This window comes from Pinus tabuliformis, chromosome 9 (assembly GCF_031772625.1).
Source record: "Pinus tabuliformis cultivar Carrire ecotype Pingquan chromosome 9, CPIR1, whole genome shotgun sequence".
Classification (NCBI taxonomy): domain Eukaryota; kingdom Viridiplantae; phylum Streptophyta; class Pinopsida; order Pinales; family Pinaceae; genus Pinus; species Pinus tabuliformis.
In genome coordinates, this window is record NC_142307.1 from 387903778 (window position 1) to 387916202 (window position 12425).

At 36.9% G+C, this 12425-nt stretch overlaps 1 long non-coding RNA gene across 1 annotated transcript; it reads right to left on the reverse strand.

The window, feature by feature from the left end:
• Positions 1-9243: 9243 nt before the first annotated feature.
• Positions 9244-10657, reverse strand: LOC149148778 (uncharacterized). Its single transcript, XR_016263298.1, has 5 exons — positions 10469-10657; positions 10132-10252; positions 9973-10045; positions 9810-9854; positions 9244-9717 (listed from the first exon to the last, which is right to left on the reverse strand). It is a non-coding gene; the product is annotated as an uncharacterized LOC149148778 (long non-coding RNA).
• Positions 10658-12425: the final 1768 nt, after the last annotated feature.

A 12425-nucleotide genomic window follows, 5' to 3' on the forward strand; every position in this document is an offset into this window, starting at 1 on the left:
TCTCCTTCATTAATGACCTCTTTCCTCGAATCCTCCATCAGCAACTCGGAACACAAAGGCCCACATTGATGATTCCAAGGGGCAACTGAGCAAGTCAAGTAGGATTGTTGTTTATCTTCAGTTCTAGGAAGCTGAGTTCCTTGATTTTAGGAGGATTGTTGGAAGTCCCTATTTGTATAAATAAGAAGGCTTCGAGCCTCAGTAGGTTAGCCAGTTCTTAGTATATTTTTGCACTTTTGTGCAGCACATTGGTCAGCTTATTTTTGAGTTCTTTTTTAGAACAGTTTATGTGATGTAACTGTTATTTTTTGATAAATGAAGATGAAATAGTTTTTGAGCCAGCATTGATCTCTTTCAGAGGGTTGAATCTCTTGGGTTAGGGCTCAACCCAAGTTACCCAACACCTCCTTTGTGTACTTATATGTTCTTTGCTTCCATTCATCAGTTAATTTCTGTTGCATAAATTCACTTTGCTTTGTTGGAATAGGTTGTTTTTTATGGTTAATATAGTTGTTATTGTTTCAGTTGATCAAGTAGATTACTGTAGTGACAAAATAAGATTCAAAAAAGCCACAGCAGGCCCTGGTCTCCTTTCTCCCTTCTTGGGACTATGATTTGAAGTCAAAGCACTACTGCTGCCACCAAAAACACAGTTTTTGCTCTTCCATGCAACTACTAGTGTAATAACCCGATTTGGAAAAGTTGATATTAGTTCAGAGTCACTTGCTTAGATCATTTTTTGTTCTTTTACCATAATTTATCCACATGCTTTTCTATTCATAAGTGATTGTTCAACATTTTTCTGTCTGTAGGTCAGAAATTAGGTCAAGCTAGAAAAAGCTCTGTTTTCATGGTATAGTAGTTCTTCCTTTGATCAGTTTTTGTGCAGATCCATTGCAGGACCTTCCAGCTCACCATCCATCCATCCAACAGCCAGCACCAGCTCACTCCTCATAGATTTCCCAGCTCATTCGCAACATTTTTTCAATCTGCCCTAATTTCTGTGTTTTTCCATAACATTGTTTCCTTGCCATTTGAACAAATCCAACCATCACGTTCATCCCTGATCTTCTTTGACAAGTTCCAGACACCTCAACACCTTCATCCAGCCTTCATTTCCCTTCTCCCATCATTTTTCTACTTTTAAAAATCCAAAAACAGCTTTCGACCTCCTCTTGTAAATCCTCCTGTAGATCCCCTGCAGCCTCCTGTAGAATTTCCTGTGAGTGATTTTTCAAAGTCTGGTCACAATGGAAGTCTTTAGAAGGGTACTAGGGGCTTCTTAGGACCTCTCCACACCTTCCTCACCCTTTGAAAAAGCCAACTCCATCTTCCTTTGCCACCAAACCTCTACACAATCATAGCCAGATAAATCACAAGCATAATAATTTCACATAAAAACACTCAAAAATACAAAAAGATGTTTTCTTCTTATTTCTTTTCAGAAGTGGATTGAATAAATGAAATTTGCCTTTTCATTAGTCAATAGCACTCATTTCATCAGTTTCCATCTTTTTTCCTGCAATAGTAGGGTTAGTGGGTAGATTAGGGTTTGCTAGGTTTCGCTAGGGTTTGCGTTACATTTTAGTTTTCCTTCTCTTTCTGCAAGTAGAATAGCCTCTTTCGAGTTAGCTTTCTTTCATCACAGTTAAAATCTTCTTCTGAGAATACATAGAAGTTGGCTTAAGCTCCTAGCAAACTTGTGCCAGCTGATCAAGTGACAGCGTGCAGTAAGAGCTAGTACTTGTGCATACAGCATCGTTGCTTCCAAGTTTGTTATGAACTATCGAGTTGATAAAAGTAAAGTAGGTATCCCCAGTAGTTACAGCATTATTGCTGCAACACTGGAGCTCACCACAAAGCAATGAAGAAGAGGGAAGCCAAAGGACAAGCCATCGTAGAGGAAGCTGAAGCAAGCATTGAAGAAGTTGAAGAGCTAGTGGAAAACGAAAACGAACAGTTAGAGGCATTAGGAATACAAAAACAGGAAAAAACAAGGAAGTGTGTGCGAATAATCAATGTGAGAGGAAGTCGAAGTTTAGGCAAAGGCAGGAGAATCAAGAGAACAGGAGTGAAGTAGAAACTCAGCAGGTTTGGGAGCAGAGAACTACAACAAAACAGTTTATACTAGGTTAGGGTTGGAGCCCATGGGGTTGGAGCCTCAGAACTAAAAGGATTGGAATCCTTGGGAGTTGGTGCTCCTAAGTGCAAAACTATTTCCTTGGCAAAATAGAGTTGGTTCTCTGGAGGTTGGAACCAAACAAAATTCCAAGTTGGTGCTTGGCAACTGATTGCAACTATTTATATATTGTATCTATTTCATTGCACTGTTTGTGTTAATAAAATCATTTATTCCAGCTATCTATTTATGTGTTCCATATATACATTTTTTTGGTGATAAAAATAAAAATTAAAAAGAAATACTGATTCACCTCCCCTCTTAGTATTTCCAACAGTGTTCATTGATGGTATTTTAGTATACTTGAAGAATGAGGAAGAGCACAAAGAGCATTTGAAGTTGGTGTTACAAACGTTAAGGAAGCATCAACTATATGCAAAACTTAGCAAATGTGAGTTTTTTAAAGACAGAATACAATGCTTGGGGCATGTTATTTTCATAGAAGTATTATTAGTGGATCCTGAAAAGATTGAGGCTATCATGAATTGGCCCATATCAAAGGACGTGGCTACAGTTCGCTACTTTATGGGAATTGTTGGGTATTATCGGAGATTCATAGAAGCCTTCTCGAAACTAGCTTATCCTATCACCTCCATGCAAAAAAAGGGGGTGAAATTTGAGTGGACAACAAAATGTCAAGAAAGCTTTGATAAGATGAAACAAATGGTAACCACATCCCCCATATTAAAAATTGTGGATCCAAACAAGGAATTCACTATTTGTACAGATCCTTGTTTGGAAGGCCTTGGAGGAGTATTGATGAAGGATAATGTTGTAATAGATTACGGGTCCCGAAAGTTGAAAGTGCATGAACAAAACTATGCAGTGTATGATCTAGAACTAGAATCGGTAATACATGCGCTTAAAATGTGGAGACACTATCTACTTGGAAAGAAATGTGTACTAGTCACTGATCACATCAATCTGAAGTACTTTTTCAACCAACCGGATTTAAATGCTAGGAAAGGTATATGGTTGTCATTCCTCAGAAATTTCGAGTTCAAGATTCAGCACATCAAAGGAAAGGAAAATAAATTGGCAGATGCTCTAAGCTGGAATTCTCATGCAGTGTTAGGAATATCCGTTAGTAATGTAAGTAAAGATTTCTTGGAGCAAGTGAGGAAGTCAATACAGCAAGATTCTCAATATTTAGAAATTCAGAAAAAAAACTACAGCGAACAGAAGATTTAGTGTATGCTGAAAATTCTAAGAAATTACTCACTTGTCGGAATAGGTTGTATATTCCTAATGTAAGAACATTGAAACAAACAATACTAGATGAGTATCACAGAAGACCCTACGCGAGCCATCCCGGCTACCAGAAATTGATTGCAGCGTTAAGGAAAAAAGTGTTTTGGTTAGGCATGAAGAGGGATGTAGCTGAGTATCTTGCCAGGTGCATAAAATGCCAATAGGTGAAGGTGGAACATCAACATCCAGTTGGATTGTTGAACCCTCTACCTATACCCGAATGGAAGTGGGAAACAATTTCCATGGACTCCATCACCAAACTATCGAGTACAAAATGTTAGCATGATTCCATCATGGTAGTGGTAGATTTGTTGACTAAAGAAGCCCACTTTATACCAGTACAATCTACATTTGGGACTGCTCAGATAGCTAATATTTTCATGAGGGATATTTTTCGCCTACATGGAATACCCAAGGTTATAGTGTCAGACGGAGATGCAAAGTTTACCTCCAAGTTTTGGAAGGCCTTATTTGGAGGTATGGGAACACAATTGAACTTTAGTATAGCATATCGCCCACAAATGTATGGGAAAATATAAAGGACAAATCAGAGTTCGGAAGATATGCTACCAATGTATGTGATGAACCAGCCTACCAAGTGGAAATAATTTTTGCATTTAGCAGAATTTGCGTATAATAACATCTATCAGGCCTCCATCAAAATGAGCCCCTTCGAGGCTTTATATGGCAGGAAATGAAACACACCCTTGAGCTAGAATCAACCAGAGGATAAACTGATATTGGAGCCAGATGCCTTACTTGAAATGGAACAGATCATGCAGAAAATTAGGTAGCACATCAAAACAGCACACGATCGGCAGAAAAGTTATGCGGACAGGAAAATAGTGCATAAAGAATTCAACATTGGAGACCATGTATACTTGCGAGTTAAGCCCAAAAAGAGTACTTTAAACACAAGAACTTGTGCAAAGTTGGCACCATGATTTTTTGGGCCTTTTGAAATATTGGATAGAGTAGACCCTATAGTTTATCAGCTAGCTTTACCTAGCCATATTAGACTCCACAATGTATTTCATGTGTCTTTATTGAAAAAATATGTTCATGATACTTCTCATGTAATTGATTGGAATCCGATACAGGTGGAACCCAAAGGAGACTTCTTGTCCGAGCCACTTTGTATCTTGGATCGGAGGGAAACCATGCTCCAGAATCGAGTCATCGCTCAGGTTAAGGTGTAGTGGAAGCACTTTACTTCTGAAGAGGCGAAATGGGAATAGGGAGATAATATGAAGGAAGCTTATCAAGCATTGTTCTAGTAGAAGCAAAAACAATGAGGACAGTGTTATTTTTGAGAGGGGGAATATGTAATACCCCTCCGTTGTTTTGAAAACAATTATGATTTTTATTGGCAATTTTTAGTATGTTGGATAATGAACCATGATGAACTAATTACGAAAGAAAATTTGATGTAATTTAAATAAATAAAATTGATGAATAAAGCTGGAAATTGTGTGGAAAGACACACTGGAGTAACAAGATGCTTGCCAAATCTGAATACCAATGAGTTGAATCAGATTTATTCCCTTGATAAAACACTCAGTTGAAGATAGATACTCAGAAAAGCAGGCTTTATGGGGAAAAATAAAAGAAAAGCCTAGGCTGAAGGGGAGCAGATCCCTGAAAGGCGGGACGCTGCCAAGAAAAAATTGTTGGAAAATAAGCTTAAAAACATATTATGGGCATCAGAGGAGGCTGTTGATTCCTGGCAAGACATCTTAGCTCGAGGGAGGATCAAAGGTTGATCCAAGGTTGGGTGGATCAGTGTTGTCATGGGCACGATTTCCATACTGAGAATTCAGGTTATAGATTATGATTTTTCTAACAATCATGTCATGAATTAGATTAATTGAATTTATTGAAGATAGATTAAAATTGTTGGTTGTTGTAATAGAGGTTATATTTATCCCTACTTGTTGTATTATGAATATGAGTTACTTAAATTTACTAAAATGCTAGAGTTGGTTAGTTAGCTGTTGTAATAGAATGCATGCTTGATTGTTGTTCGAAAAGTAATGAGTGGGTTATAATAAGTGTTGAGTTAATTAAAATTTATTGGTGTTCTATATGATGGTATTCGTGGTTTTCCAAAAGATGAACTTTGGCTATGAGAATATTTGTATAACTGTGATATTTGGCATTTAATCCTTGCTATGAGTATACTTTGGTTCGGAAAATGTAAAAGTTTTCCCTAAAGGAGTGCTACAGGGAAGGGTAGGGAGTGATCACGACAATGATTCACCTACCATAGGACCCTAGGGGTGATGCTAGACTCATTCTGGCATGACGAGAAGCTATAATCCATCGACAAGACCAAAGGGGTGGAAATGAGTTGATCGAAGATGATCAACTACTTAACAAAGATGTTTCTGAGGAATTTAGACTTCTGTGATCCATAATATTGTAAGATAATCTTTGGCAAAATCACATAGCGAATCTTTTGTCGACGCGTTTCGAACCAACCAGTGTGGTTCATCGTCAGGACAAGTTGAAGAACCAATCTAGCTTAGCGTGAATAAATAGAGTGTGCAGAGATCCCAACGGCTACATTTCTAACGGCTAATTTTGACCAAGAGACCTTGGTCAAACTACTAATTTTTTTATTTTTTATTTTTTTATTATATTTTATTCTATTTTATTTTCTTAAAAAATTATTAAAAAATTCTTTATTAATTTAATATTTCTCTAAAAAGCTAAATATAGGTAAATATTTGGTAAATTTTAAAAAATTAGGTAAATAATTAGGTGTATTATTCTTATTATGTACATATTTAATTAAGATGGTTATTATATCCCCTAATATAAATCATATTTAATTGTTATTCCAATGTCAAGGGACCAAACCCTATTTTTCTACTAGATCAATCAGTTATAAAAGTAATTAATAATCTAAATATTCTTGGAGAATTAGCTATATTAGGTGAAATTATAACTACTATTATGGTAAATCATAATTACCTAGTAATAATTATTCCAAGGTAAACTATTATTACTAATAATTTGAGGTCGATAGTTTATTATTAAAACTAATGTAATGGTACCTAAAGGTTAAAACGGTATTTATTAAAAAGATATTTAAATTTATTAAGGTTAATAATGTCATTATTATCTATTATAAGTTAGGTCTATATCATATTTATTATTTAAATAGATTGGTCCAATAGATAAAAAGTTTATTACCTAATCTAAACCATCTTGATAGATCTAAACAATTTGTTCACCTATTATTCCTAGAGTTTTATTATATTAGGTAAATATTAGGTAAATCATAATCCAAAATCTATTCTTACTTATAATCCAAGGTTTTATTAATATTAAGGTATCTTTAAACCTATAGGTTAAATCACAAATTTATTCCAAAATCTTTATTAAGGATAACCATATCAATATTATTAATTATTGATATTTATAGGAATTCGTTTAAGGGAAACTTAATTTTAAGGTTAACCTAGAGATACTTAAATAGTAATATACTAATATGCCCCATAGATACAATAATAGCCCGAAACAAACTCAACCGTTCCAAGATCATAGGACAAAACTGACAAAAGAAAAATAGGGGAGGGGGAAGACAGAAACCCTAAGACTTAACGAAAGGAGATGAGAAGGCTAAGAAGACAAGGCTGGGACCCAGCAACTGCTAATCTTCCAGCCATCATCCCTATTAAGGTTGACCGGCCTTTTTTCGATCTCCAGGGCCTCCCTAAATTTTCGATGGTGAAAGTGCGCAATTTTGGCAATGACTTGAGCCTCCTCTATACACACATGATGCATAGTCTTTCCCGCATGCTCAGCCAGGGCCGAGGACTTGGTCCTTCCATGTCTTAAGTCAGCCGAATGCTCGCTTATCCGTTGATTAATAGAGCGACCAGTCTCACCAATATAAGGGGTCCCACAGGAACAGGGAATGACATAGACGCCCTTCATGTCCTTAGGGTCAATCGGGTCTTTTACCGACCTGAGGGAACCACGAATAGTATTGAGAGGTCTAAAGGTCGCGGCCACACCGTACTTCCTCAGAATCCTTGCAATCCTGTCCGTGGTTCCCTTAAAAGAAATCTAGTCTAGGTGGTAATCTAAATATTATCGGAAGGAAGAAACCTAAACCTTGCTAATTGTCTCTTAATCAAAGATGTATAGGTTCAAGTTGTAGTATTATTTTCACGACAAATTTTATAATAAGTTTGGAAGATTACTTCCAAAGACATCAATTTTTTGATTACTTTTATGCGTTGGGTAGCGCCCATCCTTGGAACCCAATCTCAAACCCAAATCTACTCAATGTAGATTAACTTAATTAAATTCATTCAGGGATTGTAGATCAATGGGTGAAATAGCTTCCATACAAGTTGTAGAACCTATAGCAGAGTAATTACAAAATACCGATGCTAAATTCCATGGCCTAGCATAACGTTGAACATACCTAAAGGCAATGCCAGAGTACGGAGGGAATTAGGGATGAAGGGAAGAATTATACCGTCAAGAGAGTTGCGTGACTCTGGAGAAATAAGCTAGAATTTAAGCTTTTAGGAAGAGTCACTATAGGAAAGTTATACGACATTACTCCTAACCCATAAACATTGTCTCTCTTTTAGCTAGATGTTAAACAGAACCCAAGACGGGGTAGAACTATAAATTCAATCCATTCATGTGGTGATCAACAGCGAAAAAAAGGGAGAGAGTAAACTCATTCATCGGACAGAGTAATTATATATTTTTAGATAGAGAGTGTAGAGTGTGTTTACAACAAGTATTTAGCATATTACAAAAGGTGTACAGTAAAGAGAATTAATTACGCAGAGTAAAACATACTTGCAAACACATAAAGGTAATTTAATGAAAAGAGAATTGGAGTGCATACTATGTTGTTCAAACCCCAACTGCACCAGATACCTAAATACGATTATTTATTACAGAGAACGAGTCTGAGCATAACAATTAATCGTAGCTTCAATTTGACAAGAAATATGCAGAAGTGAACATCTATATAAAATAACCAATTTCAAAGGTACAGATATATTATTTCTATCACTAGGAAACATCAGTAGAAATAGATACATTCTCTAGCTAACCAATTCAAAACCAAGTATATTAACTCCTTAATTTGCCACATAGTGGTAACAAATATTCAATCCAAAGTGTACATAAGAAAATAATATGCAGTAAGCTAGATAACAGTTTCGCAAAGTATTACCAAAAGGGTAAAACTCTAAATTCAATCCATTCATCTGGTGATCAACAGCGAAAAAAGGGAGAGAGTAAACTCATTCATCAAAGTAATTATATATTTTCAGATAGAGAGTGTAGAGTGTGTTTACAACAAATATCTAGCATATTACAAAAGGCATGCAGTAAAGAGAATTAATTACGCAGATTAAAACATACTTGCAAACACATAAAGGTAATTTAATGAAAAGAGAATTGGAGTGCACACTGTGTTGTTCAAACCCCAACTACACCATATACCTAAATACGATTATTTATTACATAGAACAAGTCTGAGCATAGCAATTAATCGTAGCTTCAATTTGACAAAAAATATGCAGAAACGAACATCTATTTAAAATAACCAATTTCGAAGGTACAGATATATTATTTCTATCACTCAGCAACATCAGTAGAAATAGATACATTCTCCAGCCAACCAATTCAAAACCACGTATATTAACTCCTTAATTATCCACATAGCAGTGACAAATATTCAATCCAAAGCATCCACAGGAAAATAATATGCAGTGAGCTAGATAACAATTTCGCAGAGGCAATATCACCAAATCACAAGTGCAACGTAACAAGTTCACCAAAAGGGTTCATAATTACACATTGTATGCATATGAATGCTAAATATTACACAGAATATCTCCATTAGGGAGACTGTCACAATGAAAATTTATACCAAGTGTAGCAATTAAAACATACATAAGGGAAAGAGAAATGTGAACATGGAAACGAAAGTCTAGAGCTGGTAGGAGCTTAAGTGTGGCATATTCAAAGAAAAGTACCAAGAGCACTAGGCTCTTTAACTTTAAATTATAGAAAATTACTAGCAACAACAACTAAATCCACCACCGGCGTGTTCCAGAAGAAAAAACGATAAAGTGAGTCTAGGAAGCACTAGGGGTATTCCCATCGACCCATTGAGGAAATGCAATTCAAGAAGGAGAGGAATGTGCAAAGGAACCGAACTAGAAGAACAATGTGCCAAAGTTAGTTTCGCCATGCCATGAAAACCCCAAGCGCGCGGGTACAGAGGAGCAGTGTGGAGATACCTATAACAATAACCACAATAAGCATTAGAAGTAGGAACGCTAAATAAACCTCAATTGAATTATCAAGAAAGGAACCTGGAAAGGGGCAATACCCATGAAGGAGTTGCAGAGCCAAAAACCCATCGAGGCCATCGAACCTGCACCAGAATATATATATTAATTATAAAAAAAAAAAACCCGACACGAAAATATGATCATATTAATAGGTGCAGGAAACCATAAAGAAACGAACTAGAACTGTAGGGCGAAACTTACCTTCGACCATGAGGGTTAGAATTCTAGTCATGAGAGCTCCAAGCCAGCATTTGGAAAAGCCTTCAGACAAACCCTAAGGATGGAAAATGGAAAAAAAAGTCAGAACCATGCAAAACCAAAGGGACAAACTACTAACCAGAAGAAAAAACCCATAAGTACCTGGTGAATGGGAACAACATGAGCACCTCCCTTGTCTTTAACTGAAATCATCGTATTGGTAAGGATAGCAGACATTTAAATTAGGTTAAGATAAATCATCCACCTCAAGCTGGAGCAAGACCTGGCACGATCAAAACCCCAGTAATGTAAACCAAGATACCCAGGCGCAACCATAGTTTCTCTGCAATAAGAGGGCAACAACAGAAATACACAGTGGGGATCGCAGAAGAAGCCACCAGGTAGGGTCGTAGAGACCTCGGCTTCATTGATAGAGGGATAGACCAAATAAATGACAGAAGAGCGAAGTAAAGGTTTAGGGTTAGAAGAAGCGTCCTACATCGTTGATGGAGTAAGGAGGAATCCAAATTGTTGAAGTCCCATCGCCTCGGCCTCAGTGAGAGCCATGTGCCACCCCCACCCCGTTCAGATGGCTAGGACACACGTAACAGTCGGGTTGGAGGTAAGGTGTTAATAGTGGATAGTTGGAGCGCCGAGCGAGAAGTCTACCAAGTGAGCATGTCAGTCTAGTAGTGTATAGAGAATTTCCAAGCATTAAGTGCCTTGAGGGCGCATGTAATATTATAAAATTAAGAGTTGGTTATACCCATACTTCTAGACTAAGGGTAATACATAGTTTAGAGCCAGGAGCACACATTGAGCAAGAAACTGCCATAGCCCAATCCATGGCTACAACCTAATGCTAACTGTTAAGCAATTGAAAGGACTAGAAACAAAAATCATTGTCGAATGCTTTTTTTTCACAGGGTGGGAAAGTCTATCATAACTCACTGTTGTCAAACCAGCAATGAGGACAACCATCTTTGGCTGCTATCCGCGAATGCAAGCTTATTCATCACCTTATTCAAGGAAAACCACGCCACTTGGAATAACACGCTGGTAGTCCGTAAGGGGGTAGGCTTTCACCCCTACCAAATGTCTCTTGGTCTTGGGTCGTTAACCTTTTTCCTTACGTCCGAGGAAGACGAGCTCTTAGCCAAGCAGAAACAGGTTTAGGGCATACTCCAGGCCTAATCACTACCCAATGCTATTTGTCAAGCAATTGAAAAGACTAGAGATTTAATTTAAATTTTTAATTCATTATTAAAATAATAACATAAAGTTGAAGAGAGAAATTAATCTCAAATATTCTATCTAAGTGAAATCCAAACTATTCATTTATTTTTTATGAAATCCAAACCATTCATTTATTTTTTTCAAAAATTTATACAAAGCCATCGTCCAGAGGTTAAAATAGATACACCTATTGACTTAATTATAATGTATATAATCATGGTCTCTTATGTTAATGATATAACCATGTATGGAGCCTAGATGCTTTGGATGAGTCCAACATGTGCGTAAAGCTCCTATGCTAGAGCTATGATCAACATGTGTAAAGATTAAGGCTAAGACTAAGGCTAAAATGATGTGTAAAGATTAAGGCTATTAAAATTTTAGGGAGGTTCAAATCACTGGATTGAAAACTAACTCACAGGAGGTTCAAATCACTAGACATAAGTTTAGGGAGGTTCAAATCATTAGAATGAAAACTAACTCGCAAATTGAACATGGGTTTATTGAAAAACAAGTACTAATCATTTTTTATAATTGTTAATATTTTTTATAATTTGTATGTTGAAAAAAACATACTCATGCATAACAAAGGCAAAATAATCCAATTCGGCTAAATGTGTTAAAAAACACAGTGTTCAGGCTGGTAGGACAATGCCCTACCTTATATGTCATGTTGTTGTTTTTTCTCCATGCTAGAAAGCCACAGTAACCCTAGATGCTCCAAAAACAATAGCTCAGACTGCAACAACCTGTAAGACAGCATCAAACATGGTTAGATATCCCCAAAACTGCAAAGAAAATGTGAAATTCAAGCTCACAAATTTACCTACAAACCTGAAAAATCCCTTCGGAGCGCGAAATGACCATGTCCAACACCGAGCCAAGCTAAATCCGCCACAGGGAGGAACGCAAACAAATAACGAGCCCATACCACCAGATGGGGAAGAAAAACCAGTCAAAAAAACAAGACAAAACAAACGAAAACAACCAAACAACCTCCAGCACGACCATCTCTGTTGCTCCATAAACCACTACCCGCATCACTGACAACCGTTATAGCAGCGACTGCCATTGGAGCAATGACACGCAACTACCTAGTAGAGCAAACAGACAAGAATAGGACCCGAACAAAAATGAACGCAGCACAAAACAAGCCGCAAAGGAGATGGTGTTACAAACCCTAAACCCCGACTCCACCTGTCGAACCGATGGCTATGTAT